Source organism: Heterocephalus glaber, unplaced genomic scaffold (genome assembly GCF_053883595.1).
Source record: "Heterocephalus glaber isolate CG9 unplaced genomic scaffold, H.glaber_assembly_v1.0 deba00001150, whole genome shotgun sequence".
Taxonomy (NCBI): Eukaryota; Metazoa; Chordata; class Mammalia; order Rodentia; family Bathyergidae; genus Heterocephalus; species Heterocephalus glaber.
The window spans coordinates 175,632-195,819 of record NW_028258204.1 but is presented as its reverse complement, the minus strand read 5'-3'; the positions used below and the strand labels follow the sequence as shown (position 1 = coordinate 195,819).

The 20,188-nt window shown below is 38.9% G+C and overlaps 1 non-coding gene across 1 annotated transcript; it reads left to right on the top strand.

The window, feature by feature from the left end:
* Nucleotides 1-642: 642 nt before the first annotated feature.
* LOC147828262 (U1 spliceosomal RNA) lies at nt 643-806 on the top strand. Its single transcript, XR_015451066.1, has one exon. It is a non-coding gene; the product is annotated as a U1 spliceosomal RNA (small nuclear RNA).
* The last annotated feature ends 19,382 nt before the right edge of the window (nt 807-20,188 follow it).

The window sequence follows — 20,188 nt, the reverse complement described above, 5'->3', positions numbered from 1 at the left end:
GCTGTGATTACAGGTATGCACCACCACTCTTGGCTTCATTTTGATCTTCTTTCATGAAGGATCTCCTCAAAGCTTCCTTCTACTTCTTTCCAAACTTCTTTAGGTGAAAACTTAGGTCATTAATTTACAAATATCCCCTCTTTATCAATAAACATTTAAAGTTATAAATCATTCCTTAAGTACTGTTTCACTGCATTCCACAAATTTTGATATGTTATATGTTCAGGTATCATATCATTCAGTTTAAAATATTTACTAAATTCTAAATTTGCTTTTTTCCCCAATGATAGATTATTTTGAAATATAGTGCTTACTTTTTAAAAATATTTGAGATGTTTCTACTTATTGTTACTGAGTTCTAATTTCACTACAGTTAGAAAATATTCTTTGTTATATTTTAATCTTTTAAAATTTATTGAAGTATTTTGTGGCCCAGAATATGATCTGTCTCATGGATATTCCAAGTTCACTTTAAAATAATGTGCATTCTGCAGTTGTTGATGTAGTTCTCTGTAAATAGCAATTAAGCCAAGTTAGTTCTTAATATTGTTTAAATCTTTTATATCTTGGTGAGTTTGTGTGTGCTTGTTTGTGTAGTTCTATTAGTTATGGAGAAAGAAGGTATCTTAAAAATACCCAACTATACTTACATGGCAGGGGAGATACCATGATCACAAAGGTGGTTTTCCCAGGGCGAGGCTGATCCATTGCACTCCGGATGTGCTGAGCCCTGTGATTTCCCCAAATGTGGGAAACTCGACTGCATAATTTGTGGTAGTGGGGGACTGCGTTCATGCTCTCCCCTGTAAAAAAAAAAAAAAATCCAACTATAATCATATAATGTTCTATTTCTCTATTTGTCAACTTTCTATTGATATATTTTGAATTATAAGAGGCATTTAATTTTGGAATTATGTCTTCTTGATGAATTGGTTCTCTTATTATAAAATTATGGCTCTATATTTCTGGAAATACTTTATGTCTTAAAGTGTACTTCTTCTGATTTTAATATGTATGCATTGCTTTCTTATATTTCCTGTTTTCATGCATCTTTTTACATTTTTCTACTTTTTTTTTTTTTTTTTGTACCAGGGATCGAACTCAGGTCCTTGCGCTTGTGCAGCAGGAGCCAAAACCACTGAGCTAAATCCCCGGCCCCTATTTTTCTACTTTCAAACTCTCTTGTGTGTATTTCAGGTGCATCTTTTGTAATCAACAACATAGTGAGATCTGTTGTATTTTCCATTATGATACAGACTGCATAAATATATATATATATAATTATAATATATGTATTACCTATATAATGTACATACATGATCTTTTATATTTACCCAGATATGTGTCATTTCTGCTGCTCTTCATTCCCAAATATAAGCATCTTTCTCTTATTTTTTCCCTTCAACCTAATTTCCTTTGGCATTTCTTATAGGACAGCTCTGCTGCTTACATACTGTCTCAGTTTTTCTTTTTGTGAAAATACCTTTATTTCACCCAGGTATGTAAAAGGCAGCCTTACTAAGTAATAGAATTATGGGTTGGCACTTCCTTTTTGTTTTTCTTCCCTCCACCAACATTTAAAAGATATTCCATTGTCTTCTGGTTTCCATAGTTTATCAAAATAAGTCAGCAACCACTTGAAACATTATTCTCTATATGTAAAATATCTTTTATTTTCTAGTTGCTTTTAAGGTTTCACACTGTCTATAGTTTGCAGCAGATTGGCTATAGTGTGGCTATGTTTTTCTTTGAATTTATCTTACTTATGGTGTACTGATCTGAATCTATGTATTCATTTTTCACTAAACTTGGGGAAATTGTAGGTATTAGTTCTTCAAATAGTTTTTCTGCCCCATTCTCTTCTCTTTTTCTGGGATGCAAACTGTGCATCTGTTATACTGCTTGATTTTATTACATAGGTGACTGACCATCTGCCCTTATTTTTGTCCTTTTGTTTGGTCTTTGTATGTGAAAATGTCATATGATCTGCATCAGACTAACTCATTCTTCAGCAACATTCTGTGTGCTGCTATTCTTATTAAATGATTTTCTCATTATAGATATTTTACTTTTCATTTCTAAAATTTTTCTTTATTTCAGTATGATCATATTTTTCCTTAAATGCCTCAACGTATTTCTAACAGCTATTCTAACAACTCTGCCTGTCATTCCACATCTGAAATATCTTGGGTTCATTTTATATTGACTGGTTTGTGTGTGTGTGTGTGTGTGTGTGTGTGTGTGTGTGTGTGTGTGTATTATTGGTCACATTTCCCTGATTATTTAATAATGGGTCATATTTTCCAGCTTCTTCATACATCTAATATTTTTTCTTTTCTTTCTTTTTTTTTGCAGAACATGAACACTTTAGATGACATTTTACAAAATGCTCAAGTTGTGTTGTTTCCATTGTGGATTGTTAAGTTTTGTTTGGTGGACAGCTGAGTTGCAAGTAGATCATTTTCTGCTCTGTCAGGCTTGGGTTCAGTGCTTGTTAATAAGGGACTAAATGCATTGTGTTTATGTATTTGTCCCATATTTGTTTTGATTTGTAACCCAGCTTCTTTGTTTCTAGGCAAGTCCTTTCTGCTAGAGCATGGCCCTTCCTCCCAGGCAAGGGTGTTTTGAGATGTCAGATGAATATCTATGATAATCAGAGTTTTTTCTGCATTCTTACTTGGCTGGAACTCTGAAGTCTCCCAGCACTGCATAACACTGGTATCTTTACAAAGCTTTCAACTCTATAGTTCATGGTGACTTCTAGGTTTTTGGGATCTCTCCTTCCCCATGTGGGTCCAGTCTTCATAAAAGACCTGCAGAGAATCCCTGTTCAGATTTCTCGGGATCACAGGGAAACTTCTTTTGCTCTATTACTGTTTTACAAATTTTAGCCACTTCAGTAGTGATTCGTCAGTAGAGTGATTCTCCTCTATCTCTGATTTTTGCCTCCTTGGCTCAGTGGAACTTTCTTTGCTTGAACTTTCTCACCTTGGCAGGTAAAAGTTTCCTCCACGCAGAAAACTAAGGTGAATGCAGAGTTCATTTTCCATGATTCCCTCCTCTTAATGACCACAGACCTGTGCTTTCTTTGATTCAACACTTGAAAATTTCTTCATATATGTTGTCCAGTTATATAGTTATTTTCAGCAGGAGCACCAGTCTGGAACTAGTTACTCTGTGATGGCTAAATGTGTAAATCCTGACCAATCAGTCTTACTTTTTGGTTCAAGAGCTGAAAATTTTTTTGTCGACCCAGTTCTACTTGCCTTTCAGTTTTGAATTCTTGATATTTATTTCTATGGAGAAGTCTCTCTCTGGCATATACAGAACCTACTGGAGAGGTAGCTGGTACTGTGCAAAGACATTTGGCTTAATCCTGACTTCAAATCCTAGCTCAGTCACTTAAAACTTTCTGACTTTGGAACAATTAACTAATCACTCTGAGTTCCAGTTTTCTCATCTAACAATAAAGGCAGTAATAATAATACTAATGTGGATGCTGAGAAACAGCATTTATGAAATCTTAACCCTGTACCAGGGATGTTTGTGTTTCCAACTTGTAGGTTCTTCAGGGAGTATATAAATAGTAACATTTATAACAGTCAAGTAGTTCTGGAGGTTGAGAAGATAAAAATTAAAGATTCTGGGACTCATGTGAAAACTAAGAGCCTCAATGATTAATCTTTGCCCAAGTGCTATCAGGTCAAGCTCAGTCCTCTTCCTGGTGGTGCTATTTTGTTCCTGCCAACATCAAGGAAGTCACACACTTCCTCTAGGATGGATAGCTAACTGACTCCTAGATATGGGGAAACTAAAAGCTATTATGTTAGCTTTCTGTTTTCTCTATGAATACATGGGTCATGGCACTAGACTCACTAGACATTCTAAGTAATATTTATAGAATGATTAAATGTTTGAAAGAGTAAAAATTCGAAGCAGTAAAGAAACCATTAAAAGTGGGATTTAATTAGTTACTAGTTTCCTGGGTTAGCAGCTTTCATGACTGTTAAGTAAGCTTCAAATCTTGGTTATGTGTCAATAATAAAAAATTCTCAAATCTCAGAGATTCAATACAACTTCTGAGAACTGGATATTTGTACCTCTGCCAAATTCATATGTCAAAACTCTAATTTCTAGGGTGATGGTGTTAAGAGGGAGGGTATTTCATTTTATTTTTAAATTTCTAAAAAAATTTTATTTTATTGGTACATTTTAGGTATGCAATATAATGACATTCATCATTGGAAATTTGCACCTTTACATAATTTCTCTTGGCTATTATTATTCCCCCCTCCCCAGCCCTCCCTTCAACCCCTCCATCCCTCCCTATTTACAAAGACTATGTTTCCATTTTTCCATTTTCTCCTATTAATTCCATTCCCTTCTTTCCTTTTCCCTACCCGTCCCACTTCCCCTTTCCCCTGTGCCCCTTTTCTCCCTATTTCAAATTATCTATTATACCTTTTAGTCCTTATTTACACTTTCAGTTTCTCACAATACAGAAACGCTTTGGTATTTACCCATGTGTGTCCTATTTATTTCACTTAAGAGTATCACCTCAATGTATATCCACTTAGCTACATATGTCTCTAATTTCTCATTTTTTAAGGCTCCATTTTATTTTTAAAAAACCCATATTTTCTTTATCCAGTCTCCATTTGATGGGAAATTGGGCTACTTCCAAGTTTTAGTTATTACAAACTGTGCTACTATGAACATGGGTGCACGTATATCACTGTGGTATGATTCTCTTAATTCTTTAGGGAAAATACCCAGGAGGGAAATAGCTCAGTCACATGGGACTTCCAGACCTAGTTCTTTGAGGAATTGCCATACTGATTTCCACAGTGGTTGCACCAGTCTACACTTCCATCAGCAGTGGAGCAGGGTTCCTCTTTGCCCAGAGCCCTGCCAGCATTTGTTATTGGTTGATTTTATGATAGCAGCTATTCTTTCTGGGGTGAGGTGGAATCTCAGCCTTGTTTTCTTTTGCATCTCTCAAATGATGACATTTTTTAATGTGTTTATTTGCTATTTGTATTTCTTTGTCTGAGAAATGTCCATTTCAGATGCTCATTTTTGGACTGGGTCTTTAAATTTGGGAGGTCTGATTTTTTATAGTTCTTCATAGATTCTAGATAGTAGATGTTTGTCTGAGGAAAAGCAGGTGAAAATTTTTTCCCACATTGTGGGTTGTCTCTTCAAGCCATTGGTGGTTTCTCTTGCTGTGCAGAAGCTTTTTAATAAGAATAGATCTCACTTGTTGATTGTTTGTCCTAGTTCACAGGCAACTGAGGTTTTGTTCATAAAATCTTTTCCTACACCAATGTCTTCAAGAGTTCTACCTAACCTCTGTTCCAGCCAGTTCAGTGTTTCTGTTTTAACACTTAGATTTTTAATCCATTTCGAGTTTAGTTTCATGCATGGTGAGAGATATACGTCTAGTTTTAATCTTTGGCAAGCTGAAACCCAATTTTTCCAGTACCATTCATTTAATAGGCTACCTTTCCTCCACTGAGGGTGTTTGGCTCCTTTGTCAAAGATGACGTGGCTGAGTATGTCTGGAAGTGCTTCTGGATCTTCTAATCTGTTCCACTGATCCTCAGGTCTGTTTCTTTGCCAGTACCATCCTGTTTTTATCACAGTTGCTTTGTAGTATACATTCAAGTTGGGGATTGGGATACCCCCTGCCATGTCTCTGTTGCCTAGAATTGCTTTTGTTATTCTAGGTTTCTTCTTGTTCCAAATGAATTTTTGGATTGTTTTCTCAAGGTCTGTGAAGTATGCTGCTAGGATTTCAATTCGGATTGCATTGAAACTATATAGCATTTTTGGAAGTATGGCTATTTTCACTATGTTGATCCTTCCTACCCAGGAGCAAGGGATGTCTTTCCATTTTCTCATATTATCTTCAATCTCTCTTTTCAGAGTGCTATAGTTTTCAGAGAAGGGGCCTTTGATTTCCTGAATTTGTTTATTAAGTCTAGAAGACTTTTGCTGGAGTTCTTGGGGTCTTCTATATAGAGTATCATATCATTTGCAAATAATGACAATTTGACTTCTTCATTTCCTATCTTTATTCATTTTATTTCTTTCTCTTATCTAATTGCCATGGCAAATGTTTCCAAAGCTATATTGAACAAGAGCGATGATAGTGGACATCTTAGTCTTGTTCCTGATTTCAGCGTGAAGGATTTCAGTTTTTGACCATTTAGTATGATATTGGCTGTTGGTTTTTCATAGATAGCTTTTATCAGATTGAGGTAGAGACCGTCTATTCCAATTTTTTGTAGGGTTTTTATCATAAATGCATGTTGGATTTTGTCAAATGCTTTTTCTGTATCTATTGAGATGATCATATGGTTTTTGTCGCTGGATCTATTGATATAGTATGTTACATTTATTGATTTGCATATGTTCAACCATCCCTGCATCCCTGGGATGAATCCCACTTGGTCAGTGTGTATGATCTTCCTGATGGTCTTCTGCATTCTATTTGCCAGTATCTTATGAAGGATTTTTGCATCTATGTTCATTAGTGAGATTGGCCTATAGTTCTCTTTTTCAGTTGGGTCTTTCTCTGCTTTGGGAGCAAGGTGATGCTTGCTTCCAGGAATGAATGTGGGAGTATTGCTTGCCTTTCAATTTCATTGAAGAATTTAAACAGTTGTGGCAGTAGTTCCTCTCTAAATGTCTTTTAGAATTCAGCGGTGAAGCCATCAGGACCTGAGCTTTTCTTAGTTGGTAAGATTTTAATTACATTTTCAATTTCATTGACTGATATTGGGTTGTTTAGAATTTTTAAGTCTTCTTCATTCAACTTTGGTAATTCATACATATCTAGGAATCTGTCCATTTCTTCTTTGTTTTCCATCTTATTGGCATATAGTCTCTCGAAGCAGGTATTGATAATCCTCTGGATTTCTGCTGGTTCCATTGTAATTTCACTCTTTTCATTCATAATTTTCATGGATTTGGGCCTTTTCTTTCCTTTTTCTGATAAGGTTAGCTAAGGGTTTATCAATTTTGTTTATGTTTTTGAAGAACCAACTCTTGGCTTCATTGAGTTTTTGTATCATTCTCTTAGTCTTCATTGCATTGATTTCTCCTCTGATCTTTATAATTTCCTCCCTTGTATGAGCTTTGGGTTTGTCCTGCTCTTCTTTTTCTAGAAGCTTGAGGTTCAGCATCAAGTTGTTTAATTGGGCTCGTTCTGTTTTCCTAATGTGAGTATTCACTGCTATGAATTTCTCTCATAAGACTGCTTTCCTTGTGTCCCATAGATTCCGATATGTTATGTTGGCATTGTTATTTAATTGAAGGACCTGTCTGATTTCTTCTTTAATTTCCTCTGTGACCCCTTGTTTATTCAGAAGTGTAGAGTTCTGTTTCTTTCCATGTGTTCATGAAATTTTTGTGGTTTCTTTTGCTATTGATCTCCAATTTCATTACACTATGGTCTGATAATATACAGGGGATAACTTCAATTTCTTTGCACTTACTTAAATATGTTCTATGAGTGAGTATGTGGTGTCTTTTGGAGAATGACTTGTGTGCAGATGAAAAGAATGTGTATTCTGATTTTGTGGGGTGGAACACTGTAAACATCTGTTAAGTTCATTTGTTCATGAGTTTGATGGAGTTCTAGTATTTCATTGCTTGTTTTTTGTCTAGTTGATCTACTTATTTGTGACATTGCAGTATTGAGGTTCTCCACTACTATTGTATTATTGTATATGTGACTTTTCATGTCCATTAGTATTTGTTTTATATAGTTGGTTGCACTCACATTTGGTGCATATAGATTAATGATTGTCATCTCTTCCTCTGGGATTGTTCCCTTTACAAGGAGGCAGTGTCCTTCTTTGTATCTCTTAATCTGTGTTGGTTTGAAACCCACTTGATCTGCGAAGAGGATACCTACTCCTGCTTTTTTGAGGGTTCCTGTCACATGGAGTATTGGTTTCCACCCTTTAAATTTCAGTCTATGAATTTCTTTTTGAATTAAGAGTGTTTTTTGTATGCAGCATATTGTTGGATCTTGCTTCTTGACCCATTCTGCCAGTCTGTTTTTTTGATTGGTGAATTGAGACCATTAACATTGATGGTTATAACTGATACATACTGAGTTATCCTTGTCATGACTTTTTCTTTTTGTTGGATTCTCCCCCTTTGCTTTTAATTTCTTGTTGTGCCCAACAGATTCATTGTGCTGGGCTTCCTGGGGTTCTGATCCTTGTTGTCTTTTCCTAGGATATTGTCTAAAATTTTTTGGGGTGCTGGTTTGGTATTCACGAAGTTCCTAAGGTGCTCTTTGTCATGAAAGTATCTTATTTCTCCATCCATTTTGAAAGAGAGTTTTGCAGGGTACATCAGTCTGGGTTGGAGGCTGTTTTCCTTTAGGGCTTGAAATACATTACTCCAAGCTCTTCTTGCCTTGAGGGTTTGCATTGAGAAGTCTGCTGTGATTCTGATGGGCTTTCCTTTGTATGTGATTTGTTTCTTTTCTCTCACTGCTGGTAGAATTTTGTTCTTCTGTTGGGTTTCTGGAATCTTAACAATTATATATCTATGTGTAGATTTTTTTTGATCAAGGCTATTTGGAGTCCTATATGTCTCACTTATCTGTATGTCAAGTTCTTTTCCCCTGCTTGGGAAGTTTTCTTTCATCACTTCTGCGAACAGTTTTTTTATGTCATCTGTACTCTCTTCTGTTTCTTCATCAACTCCTATCAGTCTTACGTTATTCTTCTTTGCATTGTCTTGTCTTGTGGTCCCTTAAATTTTAAAGCAAATTTTCTTTTCCTGGTCACTAATTGCAATCTTATCTTCTATAACTGAAATTCTGTCCTCACATTGGCTAATTCTGCTGCATAGTCTTTCAATGGAGTTTAAACTCCTGGAAATCTGTTTGCATCTGTTTTATGGATTCCATTTGTTTCCTATGTTGGGATTCCCTCATGCTCCTCAGTTCCTCTCTAGATTTATTAATCATGTCTTGCACTATGAGCACAATCTCTGGTGTTATCTGAGAAATTATTTCTGATTTCATTTTTCCCAGATCCTCTTTTGTTGCCAGTTCAGTGGGTCCAGATGGTTGAGTATCATAGTGTTCCATCTCATTTCCCTTTGGGGTTGCTGTAGGTGATCTGGAAGTCTGGTTTTGAGGCTTGTTTAAGTGTCTTCTCATTTTGACATTGTGTGTGAGTGTGTGTGTGTGTGTGTGTGTGTGTGTGTGTTGCTGGCAGCTCACCTCCTCTGCACTTGGAGTGGTGCTACAGTGGCTTGGAAGCCTCCTTCTCTGCACTAGGTGCTGTGGTACAGCAGCTCAGAACCCTCCTCCTCTGGACTGAGGCAGGGTATTTGTAAGCTGATAAGGTCATGAGGTCAGAGCCCTCAGGAATGCCATTCATGCTATTATAAAAAAAAGTAAATCCAGTGAATCCATTCCTTTTTTCAACACAATGAGAAGATAGTGATCCATGAACCAGAAAGCCCTCTCTAGATGCAGAATCTACAGGATCCTCACTCTTGATTTCCCAGTCTCCAGTAATGTGACCAAAAAAATATTATTTATTTATTTTTGGTACTGGGGACTGAACTCAGGACCTTTTACTTGCAATACAGGTGTGGCACTACTGAGCTAAATCCCCAGCCCCCAGTGTTTGTTATTTATAACCCTCCTAGTTTATGGCATTTCATTATAGCAGACCAAATGGAATAAGGAAAAAATTTGTACTGAGTATAAGAGTGCTGTTGTAACAAACACCTAAAAATATGGAGGGAGGATTTAGGAACTGGGTAATGAGCAGAAGCTGAAGAGTTCTGAGGTGGATGCTAGAAAAATTCTACCTTGCTGTGAATTGACTTTAAAGATGATTCTTGTGAGGCTCATGAAAAAAAAAAAAAAAAGAACTGTAGAGAAAGCCTCAATTTTCTTAAAGAATATGCGCACAACTTTAAATAGACTATTGATACAAATATTGGTTGTAAAGCCATCTGATGAGGTCTCAGGCATGAGGAATAATGGTATAAAGTGGAAAAGGACTTCTCCAAATTGTGTTCATGACCTATCATTCTGTGGAAGATAAACTTGTGAGCAATGAGACTGCATATATGGCTGAGGAATTTTGTAAGAAAAGTATTAAAGGGCAGCCCATTTTTTCCCCTGGCTGCTTATTGTCAAATGCAAGTGAGCAATGATTTCAAGATAGACTGGAAGTAGGGCCAGGAATTTAACTCAGTGGTTCTGCTGCCTGCCTCACAAGTGCAAGGTTCCAAGTTCAATCCCTGGAACCAAAAAAAAAAAAAATAGAAAAGAAAAGATAGCCTGGAAAGTGGATCCCCTGCCCAGTGGGCCTGGAGGACAGAGCACGAGCCAGATATGACTATTCTCAAGCTTTGATGTCAAATGGAATTTGCCTCACTGGATTTTGTATTTACCTAGGACCTGTAACCCTTATTCCTTCTTATTTCTCCATTTTGGAATGGGAATATCTGGCCTATGCCTGTCCCACTATTGTATTTTGGAAGCACATAACACATTTGTTCTTACAGGTTCATAAGTAGAGAACAATTTCCATCAGAATGAGTCATGGGTTTCTCCAACATATCTTGTTAAAATGGTATTTAGATAAGACTTTGGATTTTAAACTTTTGAGTTAATTCTGGAACACCCGATATGGTGATTATAGAAGTTGATGACTTTGGGAGGTGATTAAGTCATAAGGCCAAAGTTCTTATGAAAGAGACACCAGAGAGTTTTCTTGCCTTTTCAACCCTGTGAGGTTATTGAAAGAAGACTACCAGACACCAAAGCTGCAGTGACTGGATCTTGTACTTCCATCCTCTGGAACTATGAGAAATAAGTGTCTCCAGTTTATGTGGCATGGTCTACAGTAAGCTGCCACAGCAGCTCAAATGGACTAAGACAACAATACAAGTTTGTTTCTCATTCATTCAACTAATGTACATCAAATTCAAGGCAAGGAGTCCTGTTCATTGTAGTCTTTTGGATGTAAGTTCACCAAGACGACTTCCCTACATGAACTTCCATTGTCACCAAGACAGAGATTGGGAGGGAACAAAGCACTCTGTGCCAGGGCTTTTGCACATTTCATTGGCCAAGTAAGTCACTTAGTTGCACATAACTTTAAAGCAGCAGGGAAGCAGATTTTAGGATACTCTTAGGTGGGGGTGTGGAGTTGGAATGTTTATGAAAGGCTCTAATGACCACACTATTTTTTTTATGAGTTTCACCAAACCAGTTTGCACCATTTCAGCCACACTTTCATTTGGCAACACCTAACATTCACATGTGCTTTGCCAAGAACCACCATGCATTCAGTTGGCTCTTTGTCTCTTAGACATGCGGTGTGTATTTTGTGCCTAAGACTCTCATAATGAGTAACAGTGCCATTGCAGCCACAGCATGTACCAAACCCCTTTTTTTCCAACTCAGATTTTATTTTTAAGGCCATGAAGTTACATTTTAGCCAATATAAAAAGATCCGAGAAACCTAATAAAGTTTAAACTTTTGTCAGAAAATCAAGGCTGCCTACTTTCATTGGCTTCTCATTACATTTGAAACTTTCTTAAATTAACTAATGATTATAATTCCATATGGACCTCAGTGTATTTGTATATTTTTCCAAGAAGCTTTTAATGTCACCAGTAATATTTCTGAATTTTCTCGCATTGCTTATATGACAGAAGGGTCACATGAAGGTTAAACCTGCCAATACATGAGATGCTAAATTGATTCAGACAGAGGGAGCAAGTTTTTCCCATCAAAGACAGCCAGGGTAAGCTGCAGACCATAGCGAGAAATGAACTGCCTTGAAGGTATTTGGAAAGATGAGTCTCAAGCTTTAGCTTTAGTTTCATTATTTTATGAGTACCTACTCATGACAACCTCAAATCCTGGTTTTAAGAGTATGAATTTCAGGGGTGTGCCTCTGCTCATCACTCCTGGGATGGTCACTTTTTGGGATAAGGACCATTTTGTCTGTCTCACACCAGTAGTTATAAACACTATTAATACATAGTTATGGAAGGAAATTCACTTATATAGGAAGAGATTCACTTATAAATAAAGGTATACAATAGCCATGAAATCTGTACAAGTCAAGACTAAAGCTCATGCAAATTCCTAATCTCAGTAGGTTTATGCAAAGTTTAGAAAATTCTCAGACAGCTTAATGAGCAGGAAAATTTGAAGGTCATTTTAGGATCCCAAAGCCAATCTTTCTGTGCCTTTGGCTGCTCATATGTGGTAGGAGATATCACTTCAAACACTACTAAAGTCACTGTCTTCTAATTGTAGAGATTTCTTCAGCAAAAACCCTGTGCCATCCTTCTAAGTGCTTCTATTTGTAACCTTGATAACCACTTCCCTTCTCCACTTCTGCAGTAGTCAGAGATCACTAATCATGGTGTGCTTGCTGGTTTTTCTTTGTTTCTAGCCCCAAGGTAGGTCCTCATGAATTTAATGCCATCTTCTCAACCATGCAAATTCTCTTGTGTCAGGAAATTAAGCTAAAATGTAGTAACAGAAAGAGAACTAGAGACTTTTGGGCTGGACAAGAAGGTATAAACTTGATTTTCCCTGATCTTTCTTTCTAAGTGGAGTAATATACTGTGCTAATTGTGGAGAGGAACACAGGGTAGGACCCTGGAAGGTTGGCAGAGGAAGGGAAAATGGTTAGGGACTGCAAGAATGGAGGGCCTGCACAGAATCCCCACTTTACACCAAAAGAAGGAAGGGATTCTTGCCCAATGTTGCCAAGCCCCTGCCCTACTATAGGTAGTCTCTTTCAAGACTGAGTGAGGTCCATCTGATGACTACACCAGTTAACCCTGAAGGCATTGGCCCTGTTACTGTAATGACCAGACACCACTCCTTCACTGCTGGGCATGGGACCCCTGCCCACTAGACACCCCTGAAGGCCAGGCAGTTCTGGCAGAGAGATGTCAGTAAAACACGCTCCTAGCTCAGCAAGACTCTTGGTCCCTGTAGACCCACAACCTCTCATCCCCAGTGAAAGACCCAGGGAGATCTGTTCACAGCAAGTGCCCAGCCAGGAAGAGATCTCCATCCCCAAAGGCAAAGAAGATTCTGCCAAAATGCTGTCCAAAACTCCTTCCCAAAATAAGGAACCCCCATAGACCAACCTAGGGAAATTTCTCCTGCTTTAGGCAGCACCAGCAAGAGGAAGTGGGCAAGATGGGATAAAGCATCAGACCATGGTAATACCATAGGGCCCTGAAAATATGCTATTGTGAGAATTTTAGTTAACAAAAGCTGACCAGACCCCTGGGCTCCCTCTAAACAGGGTCCCTGACTGAAAACAAAAGATTTAAGTGGAATCTAGAGTTTAGAACAGCCAAAACATCCAGGATGCAATCAGATTTTTCCCATCACACCAAGAACCTGGAAAATCTCAACTTGAACAAGATACTGCAGTCAACTGACCCCAAACATTGGGATGAATCAGATTTTGGATCTGACAAAGGTCTCAGAATAACCATCATAGAGATCCTTCTACAGTCAATTATGCATGGTGTTAAAAGAAATGGAATAACAGAATATCTCAGCAAAGCAAAAGAAGTTATTAAAAAGGACCAAATAAAAATTATAGAACTAAAACATGATAACAAAAATAAAAACCTTGCTGAATGTTCTCAATGGTAAAAACATTAGACAATAAAAGCTAATGAACTTGAGGACAGCTCAATAGTATTTGCTCAGTATGAACAACAGAGATAAAACAGGCCAAAATAAGGAATCAGCAGAACCCCTGAGACTCACAGGACCATAACTAAAGATTCAATGTCCACATCAAGAATTCCCAAGAAGAAGAATGAGATATCATCTGAAGAAATAATGTCTGAAGTCTCCAAATTTAGCACAGATTTGAGAAGCTGAGCAAGCTCAAAATATGATAAACTCAAAGAAATCTTTGCCAAGACACATCATAATTAAAGTTTGGAAATGAAAGGAAAAAGTCTTGAAAGCAGCCAGAAAGAAACAATCCAAGACCTACAGGGAGCCATCAATTTGAGTAGCAGTGGGATTCTCATCTGGAATAAGGAGGCCAGAAGGAAGTGACCCACACTTTTTAAGTACAGGAAGACAAGAACTGTCAACTGTGAATTCCACATCCACTGAAAGTATCCTTTAAGGATAATAATAAGGGAATAATAAAGGAAATAAAGACATTCTCAGGTGAAAAAAAGCTTAAAGGAGTTTGTCATCAGCAATCCAACCTTAAAAGAATGGCTGAAGAAATTATTTAAGCAGAAAGTGGATGATAAAGAAAGGAATTTTGAAGCATCAGGAAGATAAAGCATCAGAGAGAGCAGAAATATGGGTACATCCAATAGATTGTTCTTCTTATGAGTTCCATAAATGATATTTGATGTTTGACATAAAAGCTACAACATCATATGACACTCAAAAATGATATTCAAAAGCAGAGTAAGTAAAGTGATTTAATAGAAGCAAAAATGCTTAAATTGGGCTAGGGATTTAGCTCAGTGGCGTCCCTCCTGCCTCACAAGCACAAGGTCCTGAGTTTGATTCCCCCGTACTGGAAAAAAAAATGCTTAAATTAAAGTGGTAGAATGTCAAAACCAGTAAATTACAATAAGATGCATTTGTATATTGTGATATCTTGCACAACCATTAAGGAAACTACAAGATGAGATGTGCTTGGAAGAACTATGAGGAAATAAAAATAAAATCATAAAAAGGTGCTCAGGTAGCACACCAGAGGACAAGAAAAAAGCAACAGAAAATAATAAAATGTCCAGCTTAAACTCTAGCATACAAATAATCACCTTAAATATAAATAGTTACAATTTGACAATTTGAAAGCAGAGACTAGTAAGTGGGTTGAAAAATACAATCTAACACAATTTGTATTCAATGATTGAGGTAGACTAAAAGCAAAAGAATGAAAAATGATACACTCTGCAAGTATTAACTGGAAAAACAGTCGTGGATATATTGATATAAAGTAGATTATAATATAAAGTAAAGTAAGATAAAGTAAATTTTACAACAATGAAAATTACTAGAGGCAAAGGGACATGACATTATGATAAAAGGATCAATACAGGAGGACATAGCAACTCTATATCTACATGCACCAAATATTCGAACCTCAAAATGCATGAAACTACCATTAATAGAGGTGAAAGATGAAATAAAAAAAATCACAATCATAATTGAGGACTGAGACATCCCCTCTTAGTAATGAATTATGAGACAGAAAGCCACTGAGGATAAAGAGCTGAACAACACATTCTAACAGACACTCAGGGAACACTCCACAACAGAAGGAGGACATAGACTTTTATTCCCAAGTGTAGTGCATGTGGAAAATTTACTAAGATATACCATTCTGTAGGCCATAAAATATCCTCCTCATACTAAAAAGTACTGAAGTCACACAGAGTATGTTCTCTGATCATAGTGGAATCAACTAGAAATCAGTAACAGAAAGAAAAAGAAAAATCTCTAAAATTGGCAAATTAAATAATCCATGGATCAATAGGAAAATCTCAAAGAAAATTTTTTTAAATTTCAAAAAGAATACCTAGAACTAAATGAAAACAAAAATACAACATAATAAAATATGCAGGGCCCAAATAAAGCAGTGCCGAGAGGCACATTTGTAGCTCAAATCCTTATGTCAGAAAAAGAAAAAGTCTGAAGTTCCAGATCTAAGTTCCTACTTGAAGAAACAAGAAAAGGATCAAAAGAAACCCATGACAGGCTGAAGGAAGGAAATAATAAAGAGCAGAAATCAATGACATTGAAAATAGAAAAATAGTGAAGGAAAATAAATTAAACAAAAGCTGAAACAATCAAGGTGATAAACCTCAAAAGAGAAAGAAGACATAAAACACCCAAATCAGGAATAAAATAGTGGATTTCACTGCAGATTTTGCAACCATTAAAAGAATAAAAAGGGAATATTACGAAAAATTTTACTCTGTTAAATTTCACAATTTGAAGAATAAACCAGTTCCTCAAAAACCACAAACTGCCAAAATGCAGTAAATGTGAAATATATGATTGGAATAGTTTCAGAACAATTAAAGAGACTGGCAAAGTTCTTAAAAGAAAAAAACTGCACAACTTGGGACAGGGGAGGGGCAGGATCACCACAGACCAGCCCTAGCCTCTCCACCCTGAACCCTGATCTTCATCTCCTTCCTTGAGCAGCTTCAGTGGCCTGGTGTGACCTAGGCACTTTTCCCTGGGGACAGAGCAAGAATGACCCCTTACAAGTCAACATGAGAATGAGGATAAGAAAGCATGCATTTACGTCCTCCGATTAGTCATTTTGAACTTCATTTGTGGGATACTATTGACTGATTGGTAACGATTTCATTGTGTGAATGAAATACTCAAAGGAATTTATTTGTTTTTCAAAGGAGTAGCTTACAAGGAGCGAAGACTCCTAGGTCCCCACTGGTGGTTGCCCAGCCTGTCTTGGTTAAGACTGCTGAGGGGACAGCCATTCAGGGCAGCTGCCCCATCCCAGGCCTGTGCTGGCCCAGAAAGGGTTTCCATGCTGTGACCTCTCCAGTCTGCAGTTTCCAGTTACACTGGGCCACCAGGAAGACCTTGGAGGCCAGAGCGGGCACAGGGGAGGTGGCAGCTCATTCCTGATGTTGCTGACCTGGGACCACAGCGAGGCCACCTCCTCTGATTCCTGGCATCCTTGTGTGTGGTGTGACTCCAAGCAGGAGGACCCCTACTTCTTCTATAAGATACCCATCACCAAGGCCAAGGGAACAGGGGTGGACATGGCTCCAGCCATCCTTCCTGCTTGTGGGTCTGGCCTGTTCCTGACAACCACCCTGGAGCCCTCAAGCTCCAGCAGAGACCTGGGGACTACAGCCTCACAGAAGCAGCTTAACTCAACCATCACCCATGCCTAGGTTGGGCACTTTCCAGTGACCTTGACTTCTGTGAAGAAGAACCATGAAGAGAACAGTGGTGAGAGGTCCCCAGGGATGGAAATCAGGGGCCAGATTTTGACAGGAAAAGTGCATCTGCCAGGGGTGGGGACAGTGCAGGGGACTGAGAATGGTGGGCAGTGGCAGCAGGAGTGGGGCTGAATAGGAGCTAGGTGAGACCTCCTAAGGTCCTGGTGAATTCTGGTAAGGCCTGGTGAGGCCTGATGAAGCCTAGAGAAATCCTGGTGAGTCCTGATGAGTACTGGTGAGTCCTGGTGAGGTCTGAGGAGTTCTGGTGAGGCCCTGGTGAGGCCTGGTGAGGCCTGGTAAGGCCTTCTGAGATCCTCTTTAGATCTGATGAGGTCCTTGTGATATCAGGTGACCTGCAGCAGGGGCCACGTCCTGGCCTCATTCTCCACACAGAGCAGGCACTTGGCGCTGCACAGGAACCAGTGATATGTCCCCTCAGCTGGCCAGGATATGCTCTGAGGAAGTGTGGGCCTCCCTGGCTTCTGCTGCCCATGCCCTGCCAGCCAGGCCTGCATGGCAGGGGGTGGAGGGACGGGCAGGCAACACAGGCCCTTCGTTAATTACTACCTGACACTTTAATGTCTGCGTCTAATTACACGCTCCATCATGTGGTGCAGAAGCCAAAACATGAGAAGCCTCAGAGACCTGTAAGGCCAATAAGGGGCCTTTTGTAAAGCCCTCCACAGCTCTGCCGGGCCCAAACACACTCTCTGTGAATGTGCCATTTGCACCATGGCTCGTTTGAAATTAGGACAGCCGAGGAGACCTGGGGGATGTTCACACTGACCCCCAACATGAGCAACACAGACTGGAGATGCCATAAACCCACTGCCGTTCTCACCCTCCCAGCTCCAGCCCAAGCACTGCTCCTGTTGCTTTTCTGGGAACCAGTGAGGGACCATGAGTGTTGCCTGGGAGTGGAAGGGTCTGAGTTCATAGCTCTGCTCATTGTCCCTCCTTGTGATCAGAGCAAGTGATCACATCCACCTGTCCTCAATAAGGCAGTGGTGATGCCCAGGAATGAGCACCTGGCACATTGCCCAGCATGTAATACCATCTCATCAGGGCTGGGAAGCTGTAGGTTTTAGTTGAAGCAATTGTCATGCATATGTCAAATGGCTGGGGAGCTTCATGAGTTTCAACTCATTTCCAATGGGAAGGACTCCCTAGGACCTTCACTGTCTCACCCTGGTTGTGCTGCTCTGACTGAATACTTGAAACTGGGTGATTTCTAATGAACAGAATGGATTGGCCCATGGAGGTGGAAGAGTCCAAGATGGTGAGGCTGATATCGGGCAGGGCCTTCTTGCTGCCTCATCTGGCAACAGAAGGGAAGATAGGTCCAGGGGGAGCATAGGATCAACATCCCAGGGACCTAGAACCCTTCTATGAGGCCCTGTGTCTCAGCACCACTCCGCTGGGACCGATTCCCATCACGTGTGCTTCTGGGGACACATTCAAACCACAGCGGGGGTGGCTGCTTAGACACCAGCCCCACAAATGGCAGCCCAATTCCAGGTGCCTTCATACAACTCCTCTTCTGAGCTCCTTGGTGACTGCTTTGCCCTCAGCACACATGGCGAGGCCCTTCTGAGGCCAGTTTGCAGCCCCCATATTGCTACCAGTTGCTCTAGAAGTAGGAAGGAGTGGTCTGTGAATGGAGGGTGTTTTCCAAAAATGGCAGCGTGTCCTGGCGACCCCCCCCCCATGCTTTTTGGCCTGTGCCCATTGGGAGTTGAGGCTGGGCCCCACTTGCTTGTACCCAACAGAATGCATAGGAGTAGTGCCAAGTGGCTCCAGGTAGGGTCAGAAGAGATCCTCGAGGTCCCACCCAACAGAAAATAGAGAAGCTGTTGCCAATCAATCAACCCTGAAAGAGTAAAGGACTTATCTACATGGGAAAACACAAAGAAGGACATTTGGAAGGTAATAAAAGAAGAAAAAATATGGTCGGTAAAAATGTGGCAAATGTAATTCACTTTCCTTTTCCTCTGGAGGGTTCTAATTATCTTGGTCAATCAAAGCAAAACTTGTAGCAGTGATATTTATCTATTTAACTATTTCACTGTCTATTTGGAACTGTTTCAATCTGGAACTATTTAAGACAACTAAGTTATGAAAAGGGAACCATAAAGTGACATAAAAGAACATAATTTTTATATACATAATTTTATATATCTTATGCAAGCTGGAAAAATGACATATAAATATGTTATAATTTATATAAATAAAATGTAAGTTATAGTGTGTATATATATATTTTTATGTCTATATCAACTACTATAAAAGCTACACAAAGAGACACAAAAACTATATCTACATCAGAATATAACCCCAGAAATGCTTAAACAACTCATACGTAGGTAAGAAGGAAGAAAACAGAAGGAAAATAAAAAATACAAAGGCAAGTATAAACCCCAAATATTATCAGTCATTACATTAAATGTAAATGGGCTTAAATATACAGATTAAAACACAAATATTGGGAAAATGGATTTTGAAATATTACTTAGCTACATATGGTCTGCAAGAAACTTGTTTTCAGGGCTGGAAGTGTAGCTCAGTGATACAGCACTTGCCTAGCATGTGAGAAGCCCAAGGTTCAATCCCCAGTAATAAGACAAAGAAAAAACTTGCTTTTGACAAAAGTATAGAAGAGCTGGAGCATGCAGGCATTAATCCAAAGAAAGCTGGAGTAGCTATATTAAGATCAGATTGACTTCAGAGCCAAGAAAGTTACTAGAGACAGAGAGAGATGTAGAGTGATTGGAGCACCAAACAGACACAGCAACCCTAAATGTTTAAGGACCAAATCATGCAGTACCATAATGGGAGGCAAAAATAACAGAGCAGGAAGGAGAAAAAGATGAACTGGACCAGCATTCCTCAAGTCAGAAACTGTCACCAGCAAGAGAATCCCAAAGAGATGCAAGCACCAAATGTGGGGTGTCCTGGATGGAACGCTGCAGGAGAAGAGGGACTTGGATAGAAACTAAGGCAAATTGAATCAGATATGGGCTTGAACTACAGATAATGGATCATCAGTTGTGTCAAATTGGGAAAAGTGGGGGTGGGATAGATGGGGATTCTCTACTGTATGTGAACCTTTCTGTGAATTTAAACTTGAGAAGTTTATTTCTTAATAGGCTATGGCAAACAAAAAGTTATCACTCCCTTCCTTCA